We start from the raw sequence: 25,288 nt of genomic DNA, 5'->3' as shown, positions 1-25,288 counted from the left end.
TATAACTATAAATTTCCTTTTAGAGTTAACCTACATCAACTGGTTTTGTTGGAATTCTGTTGTGTTGTAACTAGAAATTGTGGTCGAGTGATTTTAACTGTTCAGTATTTATTAATACTTGCCTTGTACTTTAAACATATATTCTCTAGTGTTTGAATATAAAATTTTATAGACCTTACATATTATGTATTTCATATATTATTGTCTATATCTTACATTTTTATATATTTTAGTTAATCTTATTTTCTGTAGAATTCAAATCTTTTATTTTCACATTTCTATACCAAACAGTTTGAGAGAAGTTTGTATTAAAATCACCTATTCTTATTTAGTGTCTTCACAAAACTTGAGTCTTTTTGTAATTCTGAAGATTTTTGTTTTCTTTATTTTTCTATAAAGGCTATTTTATAGATTTCTTCATATATTTATTAATTTTTTGTTAACTATTGCTTTCTCTCTTTTTTTTTCCATTCTACTCTTCCATTTAGGTTGAATTTAGTTCTTCCTTAGGTACATTCTTTAATAGTTAATTCAATACATTCTTTGAATGAGAAAAATCCCTTAGTCTTTATCTGAAAAGTAATTTAGCTTCAGTCTTGAAAGATAATTTAGCTACTTTACAGTTTACAGTTATTTTGCTCCAGTAATTTGAAGATATGATTCCATTATCATCTACATTCTATTTTGTTGATGCCATTTATATTTTATTCTTTCATGCATGTAACAAAGTACTCTTAAAATTTAATAGGATTATTTATTATTAAAAGCTGATTTTGCTTCTTTTTTTAAAATCTAAATAAATAAATGCTATGTGTATAAATCATTATGACTTCTTTTTAGACCAACTTCCATGTTTCATTATTGGCACTAGCTTTGCTAACATATTTTGCATTATTATAAATATTAGTGCTCACTTATTTAATATCAGTTAAAAACTCTTTATATGTTTTAAAATGTGAAATGTAAATGTTCCTGCCAAACCATAAAGTATCAACTATATGATACACACAAAAGAAAAAGCAGAAGGAGGTCTTCTATAGCAACTATGTATAGAAACATAGTCTAGTCTAGGGTTTGTTACTTTGCTCTCTATCTTATAAAAGGCAAATAAAAAAAATTATGTATTTTGTTTTGAAAAATGAGAATATATGTTAAGGGAAAATACCATCAGGTTATAATAAACTTATTGAAAGATAATGTTAATTCTGCATACACTATACTGTTACATCATTGTACTTAGAATTTATTATGATTTCATCATTGTAGTTAACATAGCTTGTCAAATTCCCTACCTTAGACAATGTACGTACTTAATTAAAAAATACTTTATTATTAAAAAATGCTAACCATCAATTGAGCTTTCAGTGACTCATAATCTTTTTGCTGGTGGAGAGTCTTGCCTCAGTGTTGATGGCTGCTGACTGATCAGGGTGGTGTTGCTGAAGGTTGAGTGGCCATGGCAATTTCTTAACATAAGACAACAGTGAAGTTTGCCTCATTGATGGACTCTTCCTTTCATGAATGATTTCTCTGTAGCATGCAATGCTGTTTGATAGCATTTTACCCACAGTAGGACTTCTTTCAAAATTGGAGTCAAATCTCTCAAACCCTGCCACTGCTTTAGCAACTAAGTTTATGTAATATTTTAAATCCTTTGCTGTCATTTTAACAATCTTCATAGCATCTTCACCAGGAGTAGGTTCCATCTCAAGAAACTACTTTCTTTGCTCATGTTTAAAAAGCAACTGCTTATCCATTAAAGTTTTATCATGAGAATGCAGCAATTCAGTCACATCTTCAAGTTCCACCTCTAATTCTAGTTCTCTTGCTATTTCCACCACATCTGCAGTTACTTCCTCCGCTGAAGTCTTGAATCCCTCCAAGTCATCCATGAGAGTTGGAATTAACTCCTTCCAAACTCCTTTTAATGTTGATGTTTTGAATTCTTCCCATGAATCAGGAATGTTCTTAATGGCATCCAGAATGGTGAATCCTTTCCAGAAGGTTTTCAATTGACTTTGCCTAGATCCATCAGAGGAATCACTATCTATGACAGCTATAGCCTTATGAAATGTATTTCTTAAATAATAAGACTTCAGGGTCAAAATTATTCCTTGACCCATGGACTGCAGAATGTATGTGTTAGCAAGCATGAAAACAACATTAATCTCATTGTGTATCTTTAATATTTTGAAAGGAATCTCTTTTTCTGAGCAATAGGTCTCAACAGTGGTCTTCAGGTATTCAGTAAACCATGTTGTAAACAGTGTGCTGTCATCCAGGCTTTGTTGTTCCATTTATACAGCACAGACAGAGTTGATTTAGCATAATTATTAAGGGCACTAGGATTTTTGGAATGGTAAATGAGTATTGGCTTCAACCACCAGTTGCATTAGCCCCTAGCAAGAGTGTCAGCTTGTCCTTTGAAGCTTTGAAGACAGGCATCGACTTCTCTCTACCTGTGAAAATCCTAGATGGCATCTTCTTCCAATATAAGAGTGTTTTGCCTACATTGAAAATCTGTTGTTTAGTGTAGCCACCTTCATTCGTTATCTTAGTTAGATCTTCTAGGTAACTTGCTGTGTCTACATCAGCACTTGCAGCTTCACTTTGCACTTTTTAATTATGGATGTGGATTCCTTTCTTAAACCTCATGAAACAACGTCAGCTAGCTTCAAACTTTTCTTCTGCATCTTCCTCACTTCTCCCAGGCTTCATAGAATTGAGGAGAGTTAGGGCCTTTCTCTGGCTTAGGCTTTGGTTTAAGGGAATGTTGTGGGTTTGATCTGTTCAGACCACTAAACCTTTCTTCATGTCAGCAGTAAGGCGGTCTGGCTTTCTTATCATTCACGTGTTCACTAGAATAGCATTTTTTTTTTTTTTATTGGCTGCGTTGAGTCTTCTTTGCTGCGCATGGGCTTTCTCTAGGTGTGGAGAGCGGGGGCTACTCTTTGTTGCGGTGTGCAGGCCTCTCATTGTGGTGGCTTCTCTTGTTGCAGAGCATGCGCTCTAGGCACACAGGCTTCAGTAGTCGTGGCATGCAGGCTCAGTAGTTGTGGTTCGCGGGCTCTAGAGCTCAGGCTCAGTAGTTGTGGCACACAGGCTTAGTTGCTCCGCGGCATGTGGGATCTTCCCAGACCAGGGCTCGAACCCATGTCTCCTGCACTGGCAGGCAGATTCTTAACCACTGTGCCACCAGGGAAGCCCTGGCACAAAGATTTTATGAATACTGGCAAGTATTAGTATGGCTGGACCAGTGATAGCTAGCTAATATTTATTGAGAACTAACTCTGTCCAGGTGCTGTGATAAACACTTTATTCAGTCATTTAATATTCACTGCGAGCCTATCAGTATTACATATAATAATAGTATGAGAAACAATTATTATCCCCATTTTACAGAGCAAACAGGTAAAGGGGAGTTAAAGTAGCTTGCCCAAAATAATATAGCTAGAACCAGGATTTAATAACTGGCAATCTGGATCCAGAGTCAGTCCTCTTAACACAATACCATAGTACCTATCACAGATTCTCTTCTGATCCTCTGAAAATACTACACAGCATTTAGGTGTGTTGAAATTAACATTCCTGCCTTACTTGCTTTTTCTAGCCCACCGTGTATATCATGAGTTCCTATGATATACAGTGTTAGTACATTATGAAAACTCAGCTGTTGCCCTAATTGTTTCATATTTGTCCAATATGATGCCCAGGAAAGACTGTAGATTTTGGATGTAAGCACCGTGCCTTATACTATGCTGTATTCCTGTGATAGATTGTTTTCACTGGGACCAGGGCAGCAGAGTGAGAAAATGTCTCCTTTTCTTCTGTCCTCCAGCCTGCAACCAACCATTTGCCCTGCTCTCTCTTTCTGGAGCACAGAAGGGCATGATTCCTTGGCTTATTCCTTGGCTGGTCACATAGGGCAGCCTTCCTGGCTTCCCCATTAACTTTCTATATTTTTTCTCTTCCTCCTAGTGAGTTACCACCTAAATAATGGTTTGGGAGAGATTTAAAAAGAGATCATGGTACAATAGTTTATTAACAGAAGAAATTCCCTTCTTCCTGCTCTTCCTTGCCTGTCTCTGTTCACGTTGGCACGTGAATCTAACTTCAAAAGTGTGAGTTGAGGCAGTTTTGATTTGTTTGAGCACAGCTGCTCTAAGTAGAAGGAGGAGGAGAAGGAAGAGAAGAGGTTGGAGGAGGATAGAAGGAGCTTATTATTCTGTTACAAATGAGCACTAAACTAAGCACTTGTATCTTGAGAGAGTGGGTGTTGAGAAAGAAATGAAAAGAGAGTGGCTCCTTTTCTTTGCTCAAAGAAAAAGGTCCAGATGAAGGAGACCATTTAAATACTTAGGACAAATACGAGAAAGTGGAAAAAGTCATCTCATTAACACTGAATTAGCCCATCATAAAAGGCCCAGTTTAATCTCTCCATCTTCTTTTATGTCATTTCCATATTTCCCCACACCACGAATGTGTCAAGGGAAAAGATACTGGGGGAGGATTTGCTTACCCATAATCTTCATCAGTCTTGCCTCCAACGTCAGTCCAATATAACAGTAGTAGAATTTGAGATAAAACAGTGTAGTTGTTATATAACACGGCTTCAAGAAAAGTTTCCCGCAGTCAGATCGTCACCCCTGAATGCTAATGTAGGGCTTCCCTGGTGGCGCAGTGGTTGAGAATCTGCCTGCCAGTGCAGGGGACACGGGTTCGGGCCCTGGTCTGGGAGGATCCCACATGCCACGGAGCAGCTGGGCCCGTGAACCACAATTACTGAGCCTGCGCGTCTGGAGCCTGTGCTCCGCAACAAGAGAGGCCAGAGGCCGCGATAGTGAGAGGCCCACGCACCGCGATGAAGAGTGGCCCCCGCTTGCCACAACTAGAGAAAGCCCTTGCACAGAAACGAAGACCCAACACAGCCATAAATAAATAAGTAAATAAATAGATAAAATTAAAAAAAAAAAAGAATACCTATCTTACAGGGTTATTGTGAGTGTTTAGCATAAATGCTAATGTATAAATTTGGAGCCACTACTGATCCTTCTTCTTTATGCTCTGCAATAGCCATGCTGAAATCCTCGCAATTTACCCCGAACACTACAGTCTTTCTTCTTTATGCTTTTGTATTGATACAACATCTTATCTTAAACTGGAAAGGCCCCTCCTAGTTAGTTAATACCTTTTCCTAGGAAACTTTCCTGAATTTCTAGTTTGGGCAGGATGCCCATTTAAGTGCTTCCATAGAACTGTGCTTACCTCTCTCCTAGTATCTTTCATTTATTCATTTAGTAAACACTTAGCATAATAGATTCTGTAGTATTACCAGAGATTCAACTGGGAGAAGGATAGATACTGATCCTCAAAATGAACATTGGACACAGATTACTTAGTAAAGAGTTAATTTATACTTTCAAGAAACAATCTCTGTGGTACATAAATAGTTTAATGTCCAAAAAATTATGGAACACTTCATAAATCATTTTATCAGACTAAAATAACTTTTACACCCCAAATTGTCAAAGATAGAACAAAACTATGGTTCAGTCTCATTTGAATATATATGTAAAATTTGTAAATATATTCAAAACAATTCCAACTGTATATTAAAATAATTTCATGAATGCAAGACATTCTGAATATTATTTAGATATCTATCAACATAATATACCAGACAAATAATAGCAAAAACCCCTATATGATCATCTAGAAAGATATAAAAAAATCATTTGCTAGAATTTAACATTCTTGATAAAAACTCTTAGTAATTTAGACATGGGCCAATTTGATTTTAAATGATGAAACTCTGGAGGTGTTTCCCTAAAAGTCAGTTAAAGATTACTGTTATTGTCATCATTATTATTACTTAATATTATTTTTCGGAAATAATCAATAGACAGTTGTAATTTGTTTTTCTTTAGGATGCTGAAAATCTGGTATGTAGTGGTGGAGCATGTTATGATATGTGAGAAAGCATACCTTCATATGTTGTACCACTGAAAATTGTATTCTTGCAGAGGAGTTAAGGATAAGGAAAAATGCTCATGATATATTATTATGTGATAAAAGCAAGTTACTTGGCAATATAAATAATCACAACTTTGTATATGTGTAGCTGGAAGAAACAAAAATATTAACTGTGGTTTTCTTTGTCAGATTGGGTTTGAAGCATTTAACTTTTCTTAATCTTTTTCATATTTTCCAATTTTTCTATGCTAAACCTATATATTTTAATTGTAAAAATAAGAAAAACAAATTTTCTTAATAGGGAACTGCCCTGGGGCAAAGGTTAGCATCTCTGTGTTCTTTCTAATGATTAGGAGAAGCCAAAGAGGCCAGAAGGTCCAAGCATTTGTTGGCTCCAGCTGTCTCTAAAACCCAAGAAGGAAAAAGAACAGTCAATGGATTGGAATTGACTTGAGATTTTCTGTTGCTTTTTTTCATAGACTAATCAGGCCATTTAATGTTCCAGTTTCAACCAGTCAATCTCACAAATATATCCACTCTGAGAAGACGTACTGACACAGCCCAATTCTTGGAAAAAAGATTATAGAGCCCACCATTTAGAATGTGACCAAGGTTAGCGGTACAGATAGGATTCATTAAAAAAGCAACAACAGTATCATACAGTAAAGAGAAAGAGGAGATACCTGGTAGAAAGGCAAGACCTTGGGGAAGCAGTTGGGGGCTTCCATTACTTTTGCTTCTTTCTCTTTCTCCAAAAAATGTAAAGTTTCAATTTCTTGGCTCCCTGAGCTTTATCCATCTCCCGAAAGGCCCTGTCCTTAGATTATTTTTCACCATTGGGCACCACCTATGCAAGGAAAGAAAACATCAAGACTCACAGATCATGTGCATCTATCGTCTACCTGTATTTGCCAACGGAAGTTTGTCTGTAAATCATATAAATTTAGCCAGTGTTTCCTATTTTGCCCCAGGAGCCTCTTAAATCGGGCTCTACCTCAGCCATCCTGGAAGACTTCCTCGGGAGTAAGTTTCCAGCACTAAGTATTGAATTCTAATTTCAGAGTTATCAAGTTTCCCCTTTTGTGTGTAAAACGACTTTGTTCTTCACTGAAACACCCGTCACAGGAGATCCCCAGTGCTTGTGTGAATAAATAAGCTTCTGTGAGCCCCCAAAGGAAACATTAATGAATAAGATGGAGTGAGCAAAGGCAAAGGTAAAAAAGAAAGGCCTTTTCTCCTTTTTCTACGTGGTATTGAGAATTATTCTGGGTTTTTCACTAACATTTCTGTGTGGAAACCAAGTGCAATTTTTTTGTTGTTGGAAACACAGCAACAGCCTTTCACTCTTATCTAGTGGGAACGTCTATCTGAGCAATAGGCTCACTCCTGGGGTTGATTCATCTGGCTTATCCTGAATGCTCTCACCATCTCCAAGGCTGTGCCCTAATCCTTTTATCCCTTTGTCCGAAATGCTGATAAGATTTATTTATGAAAAAGTACCATGTCTTAATGCAAACAGCAGTTGGCTAGGAGTCAGAGAACTTAGAGTTTAGTCTCCACTCTGTGGTTTCTTAACTGTACAGACCTTGGGCAAGACACAAACCGTCTGAATGTGATGTGCCATCTGTAATATTAGCATAATAGCACCTATTTTATAGAATTGTTGTGAAGTAAGTACATGTGACATGTGATAGATAGTCCTTGATACAGAGTAATTGCGCAACCCGTGTTAATTTAATCTGGACTTTCAGGTTCACATTTTTTCCCCTTTTTTCATCGTAAGAAGAAATGATAATTTAAAATGATGTTTATAGATATTCAAGATATTTCCTTAATTTAATAATTCTTTTTGTCTATATTTCCTTTTTAATTTTTTATTTAGAGCCTTTCAAATTAATAAAAGAAAAAAGACTGAGGAACTGTTACAAACTGGAAGAGACAAAAGACAAATAACAATTATATAGAGTGTGGGACCTTAAAAAGGATCCTAGAACAGAAAAAGACACTAGTGGAAAATTGGTGAAATCTGAATAAAGTCCACAGTTAATATAATGTACCAACCTTAATATCTTATTCTTGATACTTGTACTATGGTTGTATAAGATATTGACATTGGAGGTTAGTTGAGAGATGTAAGGGAACTCTTTGAACTAATCTGGTAAATTTTCTGAAAGTTTAAAATCAGTTCAAAGTAAAAAGTTAAAAAATATATAAAAAGTAAATTATTGAGAACTTATTATTTCCATTTCTTTTTCTTTTTCTGAAACAAATCTTTACAACTCTGCCCCAGTACTTCCTATTTAATTTTTTGTGTAGGATTCTTACCTTCTCCACACCCAATAGATAGCATGTCCTGTTGGGACTTCAGTTTCTAAAAAAGGATGTAGTGTTAGACACAAGCACACTCATCACTATATATCATTCCTTATTCTATTCCGTATTTTACCAACTTCTTGGTAATAAATTCATAATAAATTCATTGTGGTTGCACTTCCTCAAGCTAGTTGACATCTTAGCTCTCTTCTTTTTTTGAGCTGTTTGGTAAGGCTGTCATTCTTACCTGAATGTTCTGTCTTGAGTTCGTATCAATAGTAAATCTTACAAATATTCCCCAATCTCTGAGCCTTAAAAATTTCCTTAGGACCCATCAGTGGCTCTGATAGCAATTTAAATCCTTCTTTGTTTTCTTCTAAGAGACTCTATAATCTCAGAAGGGATTTAAATAGTATCTCTAAACTATTATGTGGAGAGTAGTAGTAGTTCTTAAAGCTTTAGGGATATTGCCTCAAAGATCTAATTAAATCTAACTTATTAAATGATAATTTATTTTTTAATAAATTAAAAACATATTAAATTAACATGTACACACTACTATATATAAAATAGATAATCAACAAGGACCTACTGTATAACACAGGGGGCTCTACTGTATACTCTGTAATAACCTATATGGGAAAAGAATCTGGAAAATATTAGATCTATGTATATGTGTAACTAAATCACTTTACTGTACACCTGAAACTAACACAACATTGTAAATCATGTATGCTCCAATATAAAAAAAAGATAAAAATAAAAATTTCCTGATTAAATAAATAATACATACTTATTGGAAAAGATCTGGGAAATTTGGAAAAATTCAAATGAAGAAATTAAATTCATCTACCATTTCAGTTATAGTAACTATTAACATTTTAATATAGTCATATGCATATACTATATATAATAAACTCAAGAGCATAGTGCATTTCTAACTTTCTAACCTACTTTAAAAAATAATTGTATATTTTGAATTGTCCTGTGTTATTTTTTCAGGCAATTTTAACTGATTTCAAAATATCTGTAAATGGAAAATAGGGAACAAAAAATAAATGGAGAGTGAAACAGTAATTTTCCACTTTTGACAATAATGACAATGGTGAAAGACTAGAATCAATGATTCTCTTTATTCCCTATTCCTAATGAGTAAAAGCCCATTCCCAACATTAAATCTTACGATTTTTGTAGAATGGAAAATCCAGTGCAATATGGTTCATTTTTCCTTGGTGGAGTAGGGATACCTAAGGCTGTAATAGCTGAAGGTGTAGATGCCCAGCCTCAAGAGAATGGGCAACACATTACTGCCATTGCTTCCCAACTGCTTCCTCTAACTCCACTTATCCTGTTGGTTGGCTCTCTGACCATGTTGTGATAGCTCCAAATCTTATTTTAATTCCATTCACATTTATATCATACCAGCACCTCTAAAGTATATACATTAGTAAGAGGGATGTGACTTTAACATGGAGACCCAAGATCATTTGTAAAAGATAAACCATGAAAGAAACAAAAACAAACAAACCAAAAAACCACAACAACAACAACAAAAAAGATAAACCATGAGGCAAGAAGTTAGTATGAATAATTTGGAAAAAGTAATGGGCAACAGTACTTTAATAACATTATAAACATTTGTTATATTTCTTTTATTCCTATTTGAGATCTGATTATGTGAAAGATCTTTCCCTAAATTTTGATGTCAAAATTGTGAGGATGTACAGAGATGAAAAAGCAAGGTTCTTGCTTTCAGATAGCTAATTACATAAACAAGACAAGGCAAAGTGAAACTTGTTCCATAAGGTTAAAAACAAAGAACAATAATTTTACAATAGTTTTCTGCCTCCATGAATGTTATTATGTGATATTTCTTTTTAGTAATATTACTACAATTTTACTGTTTGATTTTTGAATGTTAAACCACTCACATTTCTAGAATTAACTCCACTTAATTGTAAGCTATTGTTCCTTTTATATAACACTTCATTCAATGTACTAATTGTTTTTTGAGGATTTTTTCCAACTGTGTTCATGAGAGCTAGGCTCTTAATTTTCCTTTTAAACATAATCCTGTTAGATTTTGGTATGAAGTTTATGCTAGCCTCATAAAATGAATTGGGAAACTTTCCTGCATTTTCTATCTGTGAATAGATTGTGTAAAACTGAATTTATTTCTTTCTTAAAAGAAAGAAGTTTCAATTTCAATTTCAATCTTTCTTAAAAGATTGAAATAATTCATGGTGGAGTTATTTGAGCTAAATATTTTTTAGGGAAGATTATAATAATGAATTCACTTTTTAAATAGATATAGAACTTCTGGTTCCAAACAAGTTGGAACAGATGCTTCTCCCTATTCTGTTAAATACAGCTAAAACTCTGGATATTATATATAAAAAAGCCTAAGAAGACTGGGAAAGGTAGAGAGAAAAAAGACCAGCTAGTGCCTTTGGGACCCAAGCAACCAAAAGGCAGTGGGTTTCCTGGATTTCCTTTTTGCCTTCTATATATCGCAGACTGAATTCTAGATAAGCCTACAACTTGGAAACACCAGTGGGAACAAACAAAAAAGCACCAAGGAAATCTTACTCTCTGTAGCCAAAGGACCGAGAGGAGAGTAGCTTAGCAGGATAGAAAACATTTTGGCAATACTTGCCATATTGCAGGCGAACACCAGAGAAAAATACTGCAGCCCTTCCCCCTCTTCTTCAGGTAATATCAAGTAGGAAGCCTTGACTTCCACCCTCTTCCAGCTGTAGCAGGTGCCCTTCCCCTCCAGACAGGATTTCAGAAGAGTACTAGTGGGAAGTCCGGGCTTTCCCTACATCCCATTGGCAATGGATTTTCCTATCCCCATTGTGTCACGAAGGCCATGCGGTGAACCTATGCTTCCACCCCATCTGGTATGAATGAGGTAGTGACTCCCTTCCCTAAAGGGCGTGGTTTTAGAAGAGGGCTGCTAAAACAGAAAATTTGAGTAAGATCCAGATTCTCATAGTACATACAATATCCAGTATAAAAATGAATATCACTGTTCAAACAAAGAATCAGGTATCTCAATGTAAATGATAAAAGACAATCTCCAGATGCAATGACAAGATGAACATCTGTTGGAATTATTTGACAAGCAATTTAAAGCAGCATTATAAAATACTTTAGTGAGCAATTATGCATACATTTGGAACAAATGAAAAAAATAGAAGGCTTAAGCAGAGAAATAGAAAGTCTTGGAAAAGAGATGGGAAATATAAATAAGAACCGAAAAGAGATTTTGGAACTGAAAAATACAGTAATGTAAATAAAAAATTCCATTGGTAACCTCAATAGCAGAATAGATGGGGTAGTATGGAACATGTTGGTATGATTTTCTGTTCTTTTCTTAAACTTGGAAATAGAATCTAAGATTATTTTCTAATAAATATATTTGGGGCTATAAATTTTCTTCTGATCCCTGGCTTTAGCTGGATTCCATAAGTTTTTAGTAGTATCTTCATTACCATTTGATTCAAAACAGCTTTATTTTTTGTTGTGATTTCTTCCTCATACTATACGTTATTAGGAGTCCATGTGTAAGTTCCTAACATTTGGGATATTTTTAGTTATATTTTCTTTTTAAAAATTTTTCTAGCTTAAATCTATATGGTCAAAGAACATTCTATGAATGATTTAAATAACTTGAAAGTATTTAAAGCTTATTTTAATGCCTCATATAGTTATAGTTTTCATTCTGCTATATATCCCATTTATTGAGTTTCTTATTTCAACTGTTAAATATTTAATACCCAGTATTACCGTATGATTCTTTTTTTGGTAACTGCTTATTTCTGCTTTATGCCATGAATATACTTCCTTATCTCATCAAGGATATTTATTTTGCTCTATCAAAATTTTTGCCCTCTCTTGTTCAATGAATTCTGTCTCATGTGATCTTGGGTTGCACATTTTATTATCTTTCTTTTATAAAAGTTGTGTTCACCATTTATCACATTATTCTTCTCTATAGAATTTGTTTTCCTCTGAGGTACCTTGGTCAGTAATGTGTACCTTATACGGAAAAGGCAAAAGTCCAGGCCCTAACTTGTGCTACTTCAGGTGAGTACAAAAGTAGAGAGCCCATTGTACTACACTTGGGGTATGTGCAAATATGGTTGCTCATCTGGAAACCCTAACTCTTAGGGTACTTATCCTTCACCTCTTCCTGGACGCTGTTCTTCTAAGTCCTTTTCTTCATTGGTAAAAATATTTCATCTTGTGTAGTGAGATGAGACAGAAAGAGGGAACTCCCTAGGTAGGTAGGCTGCTTTGTGTGCACTTGTAGTGAGTTATTCACTCTTCAACTCTTCTTAGCTCTGGACCACTCTCATGTTGCCTTATGTACCTTTGCTTGTAAGGATTATAGAAGGGTCAAGCATAATTTCCTCATGGCAGTGCAACAGAGAAGGAAGAACTCTACTCAAAACTACTCCCACAATCTATTTCTTGTCAGTGGCTACGTTCTGTTTCCTTGGGTTTCTTCCAGTTTCATTCTATTCTTCAGGTTGATATATTTTTAATCTTATTTCTATGTCATTTCCATGTTTGAGTGGGGAAGAAGTCAAAAGATTATGCTAGTTTGCTCTCTGCAAAAACTGGAAATATATTACTTTCATAATAAGTTGTTTATTGATGATTAATTAGATTAAAAATTTATTAAGAAACAGTCCTCATACAGAGACCTATATTGGAACTGAGTTAAATTAGATTGATCTGTGCTATATTTATTTTTCCCTTGCCTCCGTCTCTTGCTATCTCAACCAGATTTATTGATTGGTAGTGTTTTTTTGTTTTGTTTTGTTTTAACCACCACTCGGATCCTTCCACTGCTTAGTGTTGGAGATATTCCATTCAAATTCTAGGTAACTGACCCCATATGATGTCCCTGTTCTGTTTCTTATATAATGGGCTAATTGGTATTTACTTGTTGCCTTCTACTACTCCATCAATCTGTCACTCTTCTGTCCTGATAGATTCTTTTCTGCCATGTACAAAACCCACCTGTTAGAGAAACAGGCAAGAGAGAAAATGATAATGAGGCTGTGAGAGATTCTCATGATTAAATGAGTTAACATACTGATCCCAGTGTAGCTGTATTATGGCTAATGTTAACAGCTTAAATAAATTTTAGACTGAGGATCTAGATGAGGTTCTGTGCCCATTCAACAAAAATGTATGAAAACATTGCCTTTATCTAACTTTAAGGTGATGAAGGCCTATCATGAAATCAAAATTTTGTTCACAATTCATATAAAATATAGCTGTATTTAAATAGAGTACATTATTTTAGGGAACAGAAGAGGCGTGAGCCAGATTAAGTGACTGATACTTAATGACATGGTTAGTTTGTCTTTAGATGAATTGAAATGGACAGGTGTACCGGCTTCCTGGTAAAGGGACAAGAAGATGGTATTTGAATGCCATCAATAACTAAGAGATACAGAGGGACCTGGGAGTTAGGGAACTCCAGCAGTGTATGCCAGCCCCTCCACGGAGAAGCATGGAATGATGTGTGGCCTAGCCTGAGGGAGAGCAGCGTGAATGGAGAATCCAGGGCAATCTCTGGAGGATAGATGGGCAGTTGACATTAGAGGATTTGACCCCAGATATTAAAACCCTAGGCATCAGCTTGCCATTTTTGTAATGGGCTATAGTACTTAGCAGAGGACTAAAGTAATTTCATGGGATCTAGGGAAAAAGCAGACCTGGTTCCTAGAACAAGGAGGCCTCAATTAACACACACTGAATTGAATGAAACCAGGAAGGGAGATGACAAGATGATAGTCTAGGACTTAGAAATGTTGAAGAGCGGTACTTGATCATGAGTTTCGTATTAGTACATCTTAAATGTTTCCTCTTACAATATGTGTCCTGGAAGGGACAGCCATATATATATATATATATATATATATATATATATATATATGTATGTATCATAGCTGTAGGTGATATTTATGTGGTGGCTGAGTACACTTGAGACAACAGATATACAAGCTGTATTTATCAGAGCGGTTCAGGGAAATACACTGAATACTGTCTTTCTGTTTCTCATTTGAACGTTTTGAAAATAATATTGCTTCACAGTATTATTGTGAGTAGTACTGCTCAGATACCTGGAGGGAGTGCAGGACTCCCTCCATTGCCTGGGAATGGCCAGAACTGGCCGTGGTGCTGAGTGGGACAACCCAGGCTTGGACTGGATTCCATGTGAATCCTAGCCACATGAAGTTAGGGTTGCTAGGCTAGCAAATAAAAATAGATGGTGCCCAGTTAAATTTGAATTATTTCTAATTGCCTTCCCATATGTACACTGGGAAAGAAGAGAAGTATTGTATAGGAAATATTTGTCCTAAAAATTACTTGTTTATCTGGACTGAATTATAAGTGTCTATACTACATACCTCTTTAATTATATTTCTATAAATATATGGCTCTACTTAATATTTCTTTGTCTTGCGTAATTTGCTTATAAAACTCCTTGCAGTTACAGACTATCTTCCATTTGCATTGTAATAATGGCTTTTACTGTGGTCACATCAAAACTATTTACTTCCTTTGTCTACTCAACATTCATTAATGAGAAAACATGTCCAACATTTGCATTATGAGCCAGTATACTGAAAAAGTAGTTACATAAAGTTCACAACTCCGAGAACTGCTCTTCAAATTTGATTTTTTGAAGCATATAATACCATCTTTCATGACATAAGTTGCTTTCCCATTGTTTAGGATTATGTTGCTCAACGACTTTTTAAAACTATTGTCCACTGACAAAAAAGCATTGTTGTCAAATTTTATTCCATTCTTTTAAAAATTACACATGATGTTTTCACTTGTTTCCATGCTGGAAGAGTATTTTACAACATCTGAGTAAAATGATTGAAATCTTCAAGGGTTGATATTGATTTCAAAAGATAGTCATGGCAAGTGTCATAATAATTATCCACTGCAAGTTGGAACATCTTTTCCTGTTCATAAGTAAAGTGTGGTTTGCTCACATCATGGAAATTGTTGATGTGGTCGGCTCTGTATTGTGTCATGCCAATGTGGGCATGACTGAAGGACAGGTTGGATAAATTTGGGGGTATTGTGCGTGTATTTGAACAGAGGGCCTGGGTGAGCAAAATTAAAATGACTGTGCATATGATTCTGGTTGTTTAGAGAGGCCAGTGAGACCAGAATGAAGCTTATGGGTTCTGAGCCTCCAGGATTTAGAGGTCAAAATAAAGGTTATTAGCAGATACTTTATTAAGAACAAGTGTCATTTTGACCTAAGTGTCACAGATTACTGCTACATCTTTCCATCAGATATAGTTAATTCTAATTTCTATGTCTTGACCATTTTACCTGGAGAGCAGTTCTAAATTTGGTCTTCCCAGAGGGTGTAAGGTCAGAAGATTTATTTTTTTTTGTGAGTTCCACCTTAATTAAATTGTATTAACAACTTTGTTTTAATTACTTCTAAGGGACTTCATCCCAAAAGTACTAGAAATTTTCTAAATTCTATCCAAACTGCATTGTGAACTTTAAATTGCTTTTGGGATTAGAAATATCCTTAAAGCAGCAATGACTTTAAGTTGTTTGGTGCTCCACTGGCTAATCCTTTAAGGGATCCTCTATTAGTGAAATGACTGTAAAAAGCCCCAACTTTCATTTTACTGGAAGTCAGTTCTATTTTGCTAGTGGTTAATTGCTTTTTTTTTTCTTTTTACAATGTAGCAATGGCAGCTACTTGATATTAATGAAAAGTGAGAAGCAGATAGTTCTTCTTATAGTTATCTTACTGAATTTACTGGGATGGAATTTATGAGACCTGCAATCTCATTAAAAAGTAAGGCTACTTCTGTTTCTGGCACTTTAATATAGAAATACTCTATATTCCAGTAAGTGGGGATACGGATAATTGTAATGTATCGCTAATGCTTAAGAATATTTTTGAATGACTCACCCCTCTCTATTATGGGTTTTCTGAATATGCAGTGAGAGGAAGATAAGCAGAGCAGCTGTTAGAGCGGAAGCAGCTGATTTCTATGCAGGGAGAAGATAATATGTATTTTCTCATACCTGAAGGTAAAAGAGTAAATCCCCCGTCACTTAAATTTCTTAGTTTATACATTTATTTTTGTTTTGACTGTAGGTTGAGACATGTGCACTGGAGTTTTCTGAGATCAACGTGTCATTCATTATCAGGCAGGACAGTAGAGTTACCTACATGTCCCAATTTGTACTGAAAAAGACTAAGAAGAGTAATTTTATCTAACTATATTTTCTTTTATAACCATTACTAATGCCTTTGATTAATATTCTTAGGATATCGCAGGTATATATTTCTCCCCAAATTAGAAATAACCAAACATCATTTCTCTAAGAATGTGTCTTTTCAGTTTGTTCTTCTAACCACAAAACAATGCTGCCACTGAGATTAAATTACTGTTGAATCAGGATCTACATCTAACCATTATGTTGTAGTAACTGCAGAACAGTTATTTTTGCTAAGGCTAACATTAGTTGTGTTTTGGATTGTTTGGTCAAAATGTTATGGTGACATTGCATTCACAATAATCTCAAATTCATAATGTAAGTGAGATACACAGTTCTAACCCAGTTGTATGTGTTCTGAATCTGTTTTCTAACAAGGGCATATTTTTTTGGAGTTAAAGCCTCCTTCATGTGTTCTAAAAGTCTAACTGATCTTAGCTTAGAGGATTGTAACATGTTCTTGTGCTATCTGTGTATCCAATTATAGGTCCACATTACCCATAAGGGAAGCCACTTAAGGGTGCAAACAACTCTTAAAAACACTGTGGTAACAGATGCACATGTATTCTGGCTGCTGCAGAATTCCTTTTGGTGAAAGAAAATATTAACATGGGAAAGACTAATGAGTCTTCTGTTACAGAATTTGTCCTACTGGGGCTTTCTGGCTACCCAGAGCTTGAGGCCATTTATATCTTGCTGGTGCTATTTATGTACCTGGTGATCCTGCTGGGAAATGGAATCATCATCATTGTGTCTGTGACTCTCACCTGCACACCCCCATGTACTTTTTCCTCAGTAACTTATCATTCTTGGATATTTACTACACCAGTTCTTCTATTCCCTTATTTCTCAGCAGGTTCTTAGCTTCAAAGAAAACCATTTCCTTCTCTGGGTGTGGAGTGCAAATGTTTCTCTCCTTTGCTATGGGAGCCACAGAGTGTGTCCTTCTAAGCATGATGGCATTTGACCGCTATGTGGCCATCTGTAACCCTCTGAGATACCCCGTCATTATGAGCAAGAATTCGTATGTGCCTATGGCTGCTGGGTCCTGGATTGCAGGGGATGTCAATTCTGTGTTGCAAATGTCTCTTGCCATGCAGCTTCCTTTCTGTGGGGATAATGTCATTAATCATTTTACTTGTGAAATCTTGGCTGTCTTAAAATTAGCCTGTGCTGATATCTCCATAAATGTTATTAGCATGGTTGTTGCTAATATGATTTTTCTTGTGGTTCCAGTACTTTTCATTTTTGTTTCCTATGTTTTCATTCTCTCCACCATCCTGAGGATTCCTTCTGCAGAGGGAAGGCATAAAGCCTTTTCCACCTGCTCTGCCCACCTCACAGTGGTGATTATATTCTATGGAACCATCCTCTTCATGTATGCAAAACTCAAGGCTAAAGACTTCTCTGGTGCAGACAAAGGACAAGTCACAGACAAAATCATCTCTCTCTTCTATGGTGTCGGTGACTCCTGTGCTCAACCCCCTCATCTATAGTTTGAGGAACAAAGATGTGAAGGCAGCTGTGAAGAATATACTCTGTCGGAAATGCTCCTCAGAGGACATGTGAATGTTGCTTTTTAAAAAAACAATTCATTTACTCTGAATGCAGGACTAGTTCTCACCTGGAGTTCCAAAGTAAATGTGAGGGTTGGTAGTATCATTAATTCTTGAAATTCTCATTTTTCTGTTCCTAGCATCTAAATGTGAGAGAAATCTGGGGCCTATATTCTTCATGACTGGCTTAAAGAAAAAAAGGGAAAGAAATCTATGGGTAAAAGGATTCTCATCCAAACCACCCACCTTCACAGAATTTATTATAGTTTAACTCTGGGATGATGAATTCTGTAATCTTATGTGAACAGAAGTACCTTGTAACTAGTTTAATTTCTTATCCTCTATTTGCATCAGTTTTCTAGTCTCATATCTTTCTTAGGAAGGTAAAGTAGAAAGTGCCTTGTTAAGTGTCAGAGTGCTATATAAACTCAACATTAAATAATTCATAACAGGGTAGTGTTTGACCTTAGAGAGGAATGACCACTTTTGGCTATGTATACATTATAGGCAAGAGTAGAAAAAAATGATGCTATTTTTCCTAGGGCTGATATCCTTTTGGCTGCAATCTGGCAAGCATACTTCTGTGCAGAGCTATCTGAGGCAATGTGAGGCTTAGTGCAGATGCCCCATCTGATGGGGAAATTTGGTCTATCTTGTGTTTCAACAGATGAGCAGTGACATCTTTGAATGAAAATGATGATTACTGTTAAGTGACATAAAAATTACTTAGTTTCTAGAGACTGTGGTTGTCCACTTCTCTGAGAACATTGTGATAATGGGTTTAGAGTGTCACAGATTAGGTATTTCTACAGTTACATGAATTTCCTGTAGAATATGAGCTTTCCATTCATTCACTGAGTCATCTCTTCCTTAATTCAATTATTCAATCAACCAGTATCTACTGAATATCTATTTTGTTTCAGGCATTATGCTACCTATTGGCAATACCAAAACAACTAAACAACATGGAAACAAAAACAAAAACATGACCAAGGGGTACACAGTCTTGTGGAATATAGACTGACATGAATTTGGGATGAAATATTAAAGAATATTCACAGCTTTTCCGTCTCCACTATCTTCTAAGCTGGATCCTTTGTTTGTATTCATAGTATGTTGGGTCTTTATTGGGCTTAAAGAGTATGGGTAGAATAGGACATTCCAAGAAGTCAGATCTCTGATATCCCTAACCCTCTAGCTAGCTCTGCTTTTGTCTGTTTTATATGCTCTGAGGTTCCACGTAATATTTTATTTGGAAAAAAAATAAAAGTTGCTAGGAAAAGTTTTAAAACCACTAAGGTGGACTATAGAATACAGTAAGCGTTATAAGAAAGAGACTGATGCTTTTGGATTGGTGTTTTAGAAGGATCACTTTGGCACTAATTCCCAGGGCAGTTTCACATTTCTTGGCCAGCCACTAGCCCTTACCTTGTTTTCCTTCCTGTAGGTTTCAGATTACTGAGACCTACCCAGTTCCTTGGAGTTTTAATTCCCATCCTGATTGGTTATGGAACAAGTTTTCTCAAATAACTTTCATGATCCTTTCACTTAAAGTTTTACTTTAACTAACAGAGGCAACAGAGAAGAAAAAGTAACATGAATGGCAACATTCCACAGGTGTAGAAAAACTTCCAGGCTTTACCAGAGTTAGCTCTGATATAAGGATAGAAGAATACTGACTATATATATTTACCTCTGCCTCTTTCCCAGGGCTTGTAGTCCTTTTTCCTTAGTGGAAGATCTTCCCAGCACCTAAGTCTGAGAAAAAATGCCTCTAATCATGTACTAAAGTCTATTTTGCTTTGTTTGAGAATGGTATTGTTTAAATACTTCATGTGGTACAGAGGACCAATTTGACTCCTGAATGCAAGCTTCTTCCTTCATTCTTTCCTTATATTTCTCTTCCTTTCTTGGTTTTAAACTTCACTAGGTACTTACTGTATGTTTTTATGTCACTGACTAATCCCTATACTCTGTAGTATTTTCCCTTCAACTGTTCAGTATTCACATTGTTCTACGTGTATTCATTTGTGTTTACAAATATATTCATGTATGAAAATGTAAGGAACATTTATAAGGCAACCTGGAGTCACATAGTATGGCCTTAGACAATCTCTGAATTCAACCATTCTCTGAGTTTTATAATTATTAATATCCAACTTCAACAGATCGCTTGGTCAGTGTGAGGTGACTATACAATGCAATCCTTTATGTGAAAATGTTTGAAAATTTTAAAGTACTAGAGAAATGGGAAATATTATGAATTATTTTTATTCATTGATTTCTCAATAGCAGGGACTAGATCCTGCATCACTGTGAACTTCCCTCTGAGAACTGCTTTTGCTGCATCCCATCCGTTTTGTAAGGTTGTGTTTTCATTGTCATTTGTCTTGAGGTATTTTCTGATTTCTTCTTTGGTTTAATTGTTGACCCATTGTTTTTTTAGTAGCATGTTATTTAGTCTCCATATATTCATTTTTTCCAATTTTTCTTTCTGTGGTTGATTTCTAGTTTCATACTGTTGCGGTCAGAATAGATGCTTGAAATAAATTTCTGTTCTCTTAAATTTGTTGAGACTTGTTTTCTGTTCTAGTGTGTTGTCCATGCACACTTGAAAAGAATGTGTATTGTTTTTTTTTTTTTTGGAGTAGTGTCCTGTAGATGTCAATTAAGTCCATCTGATCTATTGTGTCTTTTAGGATCCCTGCTGTTTTCTTGATTTTCTGCCTAGAAGATCTGTCCATTTATGTCCATGGGGTGTTAAAGTCTCCTACTGTTATTGTATTCCTGTCCATTACTCCCTTTGTGTCTGTTAGTATTTGTTTTAGGTGCTCCTATATTGGGTATATGTATGTAATGAGTGTAATATCCTCTTGTATTGATCCCTTTATCATTATATAGTGTCCTTTGTCTTTCATTATGGACTTTGTTTTAAAGTTTATTTTGTCTGATATGAGTATTTCTACCTTTGCTTTCTTGTCATTTCCATTTCCATAAAATATCTTTTTCCATCCCCTCACTTTCAATCTGTGTGTGTCCTTTGCCCTAAGGTGAGTCTCTTGTAGGCAGCATATTGTAGGTTCTTGTTTTTTCTATCCAGTCTTCCACCCTATGTCTTTTGATCCCAGCATTTAGTCCAATGCCATTGAAAGTAATTATTGATAGATATGTACTTTTTGCCATTTTAAACCTTGTTTTCCAGTTAATTTTGTAGTTCTTCTTTGTTTATTTTTTCTTCTTTTTGTTTTTCCTTTTGTGGTTTGATGGTTTTCTTTTGTATTATGCTTGAGTTCCTTTTTTTTTAATTTGTTCTTTGTGAATCTATTGTATGATTTGTGGTTACCCTAGTTTTCAAGTGGTTCAAGTTAACCCATAACTATATCTACTTGCTTCAGAATAATAGTAATATAAATTCAAACACATTCTAAAAGATCTACATTTTTTTACTCCCCTCCCCCAAATTTTGTGATTTTGATGTCCTATTTTACATGTTCATGTTCATCCTGTTGCTGTTAATTGTAGTTATTATCGCTTTTACAAAACTTTTTTGATTTTTAAAAATCTATGTACTAGATTATTAGAGTGATCTTTAGTCCTTTTGTATATTTGCCTTTTCTACTGTGATTTTCCCTTTCCTATAGACTCTTGCTTCTTTTCTATTTAGAGAGGACCTTATAATATTTCTTTTAGGTTGTGTTTAGTATTACTGTAATCTTTTAATTTTTGCTTGTCTGAGAAATCCTTTATCTCTCCTCATATTCCAAATTATAATTTTGCTGCATAGAGTATCCTAGAGTGCAGGTTTTTCCCTTTCAGGACTTTGAATATATTATGCCACTCCCTTCTGGCCTGAAAAGTTTCTGCAGAGAAATCAGCTGATAGCCTTATGGGGGTTCTCTTGTAACTGACTCTTTGTTTTTCTCTTGCTACCTTTAACATCCTGTCTTTATCTTTAACTTTTGCCATTTTAATTAATTATGATATGTCTTGAAGTGGGTTTGTTTGGGTTCATCTTGTTTGGGACCCTCAGTGATTCCTTCACCTGGTTATATGTTTCATTTTTTAGATTTGGAAAGTTTTCAGCCATAATTTCTTCAAATACATTTTCAATCCCCTTCTCTCTTTCTTCTCCTTCTGGAACCCATTATGCTTTGGTTGGCACACTTTATATTATTTCATAGATCTTATATGTTGCTTTTTTTTTTTTTTTTTTTCATTTGTCTGCTGTTGTGACTGGGTGATTTCCATTATTTTCTCTTCCAGATCACTTGTTCATTTTGCATTAGTTTGTCTTCTATCCATTGCTTCTAGATTGGTTTTTATTTCAACAATTGAATTGTCTAATTTTGATTGGTTCCTCTGTATAGTTTCTCATTCCTTGTTACAGTGATCTGCATTTCTATTGATAATCTTTCTTAATTCCTTTAGCATTTTTTTTTTTTTTTTTACTTCCTTTTTGAACTCAGGATCTAGTAGGCTGTTGAGGTCTGGTTCATTATGTGTTCTTTCAAGGGATTTCTCTTGTTCTTTTAATTGGGAGTAGTTCCTCTGCTTTTTCATTCCACTTAACTATCTCTGTCTCCATGAATTTAGGAGAAACAGTAATCTACTGTGGTCTTGAAGGGGTGTTTTTATGTGTGAGCATCCCTATGTAGACTATGTGAGTCCAGTATTTTTGGTGCAAAGGCTGTTTGTGGTATGGGTGCTAGCCATGCTTTTTCTCAGAGTGTGCTGGATGTTATCCCCTTGATAGAGGGAGTATGATTGGTATTGTGGTGTCCAGAGCCTGCACTGGATGTTGGGCAGCACCTCCTCTTTGCTTCATGGCTGTCACAGCCTTGTTGGAGGTGGAGTCTGCTCCCCAGTTATTAGAGTAAAAGCCTTGAGGGTCTGGTTCTTTAAGGCTCTGTTGCCCTTAAGTGTGTGCTCTGTCCCAAAGGAGGTGAGCACTGAAGCAAGTGAGGCCCTGTTTGGTCACAGTGAGCCTATGCACTGCTGATGCAGATGTTTAGAAGCAGCCCGAGGTCATGGCCCTTTCTTTCTTGTGTTTGACCCTGACGTAGTGCTAGGTGGTTCGGGGGACAGAGTGCTGTGGCTGTAGGAATCAAGATAGTTGTGTTGCCTCCTGGGGCCTGGGCTGTCTCTGTGGCAGTGTTCTCTCAGGACCCGTCCTCCTCAGGTCTGGCTCCAAGCTGGGTATAGTGTGGGTGGAACTGGAGTGCCCCTGCCAGGAAATGAGCCCCTGGGTACTCCTTTCCAGGGGCTGTCTGACAGATTCTGTGATGCCACCCGGTGTGAGCACCAACAACATCCACTGCTGCCAGACCCACCCATGGTCTGCCCTTGCTTTGTGCACGCTGACAATGGGCTCTGAGATTCAGCCTGGGCCATACCTCAGGCCCTTGAGGCTCTCTCCTTGCAGCTAGACCGAGTCCTCTCCCAGGGCTGGTTCGCCCTATATTCAGTGCCTAGCCACCAAGCATACCAGCAGCCCTTCCTGACTTGAGTGTTGGGCTGGGAAGTGCAGTGAGGTGGCAGCTGTCAGCAAAGGTCTCTCTTCTCTGATTGCTAGCAAGCCAACGTCTCCTACCCAGTTATGTGCGGATCTTTCTTGTAGCTTTGGTTGTATAAGAGATCTTCTGCCAGTTTCCAGTTGGTTTTCTGTGAGAGTTGTTCCACATGTAGAAGTATGGGATTGGCCAAAAAGGTTGTTCGGGTTTTTGCGTAAGATGTTGGGGAAAAACCTGAACGACCTTTTTGGCCAACCCGATATTTTTGATGTGTTTGTGTGGGGAGGTGAGCTCCACATCTTCCTACTCCACCATCTTGATCCCCCCTGAGTGGGGCTAGATCCTTTATATATTCTGTGTCCCACTATAGCCTAGTAATAAACCACAGTTTCTATAAATGCTTTTAGGTCTAAAAGGAGCCCACTAAATAGGATACTTGTTGTTTATTTGATTGATTTATTGAAATTGGCTATTGAACTGAATATAGAATATACCAGTGGAGAGATGCGTTTATCATGCTAAGGTGAATGAAAAGATAAAATAATTGAAAATAAAGTCACAGACAAAAATATAATATTTCTATTGCGAAAATGAGAGATTCACTCCTATTAAATAGAAGAAGTGAATTTTTGCTTACTGCCAGGTGTAATTTGATTTTATGTGCTACTTGGAAGAGTTTATGATACTTCTGAGAAGAAAAACATTCAAAAGTGATGTTCAAGACATATTTTTTCACTCAAAGACCCAAACCCTCAGGGTGTGGAGTCAATACATTTTACTAAAGAATGGAAAAGTAAAAAGACAAATAGGCTTTGCATCTTGCTCTTTAGTAGTGTTCCATCCCATGGCAGAAATGGGAGTAATGAAACAGTTATACACTGTGATAAAACCTATTATAAAACTAAAAACAGTAAAATCACAGAAACAAATCTTCCACAAGTAAATAATAACATTTTACCTGGGTTTGAAGGATAAGTAATATTTCTCCAAGTGGAAAGTAGAGGACAGATATCCCAGGTGAAGAGCACAGTAGAACAATATTTTCAAAGGAAAATAGAGACTTGATCCATGAGGCATGTTGAAAGGATGACGGGAGTCAGAACAAGGCTTAGGTGCTTTATTTAATGAGGGTAGAGGGAATGTATTTTAACCATGAATAAATAATTAGAAGGGCTAATAAGATGTACCCAATATAAGGATTTTGTGAATTGAGAATTAAGACTTCCTTATACTCCCACGTAGTTGAATCTCTTAAAGTCTTGCTTGGCTCCTGCTTGACACTTATTCTTAGAAGAGAGACACACTGCTCTGGTTTTCCTGTAATATTCTTTGGAAAAAAGCTCCTCATGAGGGTGTTAAGTGCAAGAGAGGATTCTTCTGCCCAATTCTGCTTACAGCCATGCTCATCCTGGGTTTAAGAAACTTAAGCTGGGATAATGGATATGGACCAATAGAGAATAATTAGCCTTTTCCTTGATCATACAAAAGAACATATCTAATGTGTGCACAAATGACATAGATTATTTTTATAAATCCACACATATTGCTGCCCTTATTAGAGAAAAAAATGTGGTAGTTTCAAATGAAGCCAAGGATTTCTGGATTGTCAGATTTCTTTTAAATTGCTCTACTGTGTCTTGCCTA

At 36.0% G+C, this 25,288-nt stretch overlaps 1 long non-coding RNA gene and 1 pseudogene across 1 annotated transcript in view; both read left to right on the top strand.

Annotated features, from left to right (window-relative positions):
• LOC132367237 (uncharacterized) overlaps window positions 1-25,288 on the top strand; it is a 248,699-nt gene that overhangs the window by 39,238 nt on the left and 184,173 nt on the right. The window lies entirely within an intron of this gene.
• LOC132367915 (olfactory receptor 13C7-like) lies at window positions 17,188-18,147 on the top strand (annotated as a pseudogene).

This window comes from Balaenoptera ricei, chromosome 6 (assembly GCF_028023285.1).
Source record: "Balaenoptera ricei isolate mBalRic1 chromosome 6, mBalRic1.hap2, whole genome shotgun sequence".
Lineage (NCBI taxonomy): Eukaryota > Metazoa > Chordata > Mammalia > Artiodactyla > Balaenopteridae > Balaenoptera > Balaenoptera ricei.
Note: the sequence above shows the minus strand (reverse complement) of the source record. Positions and strands in the feature narration are given on the sequence as shown.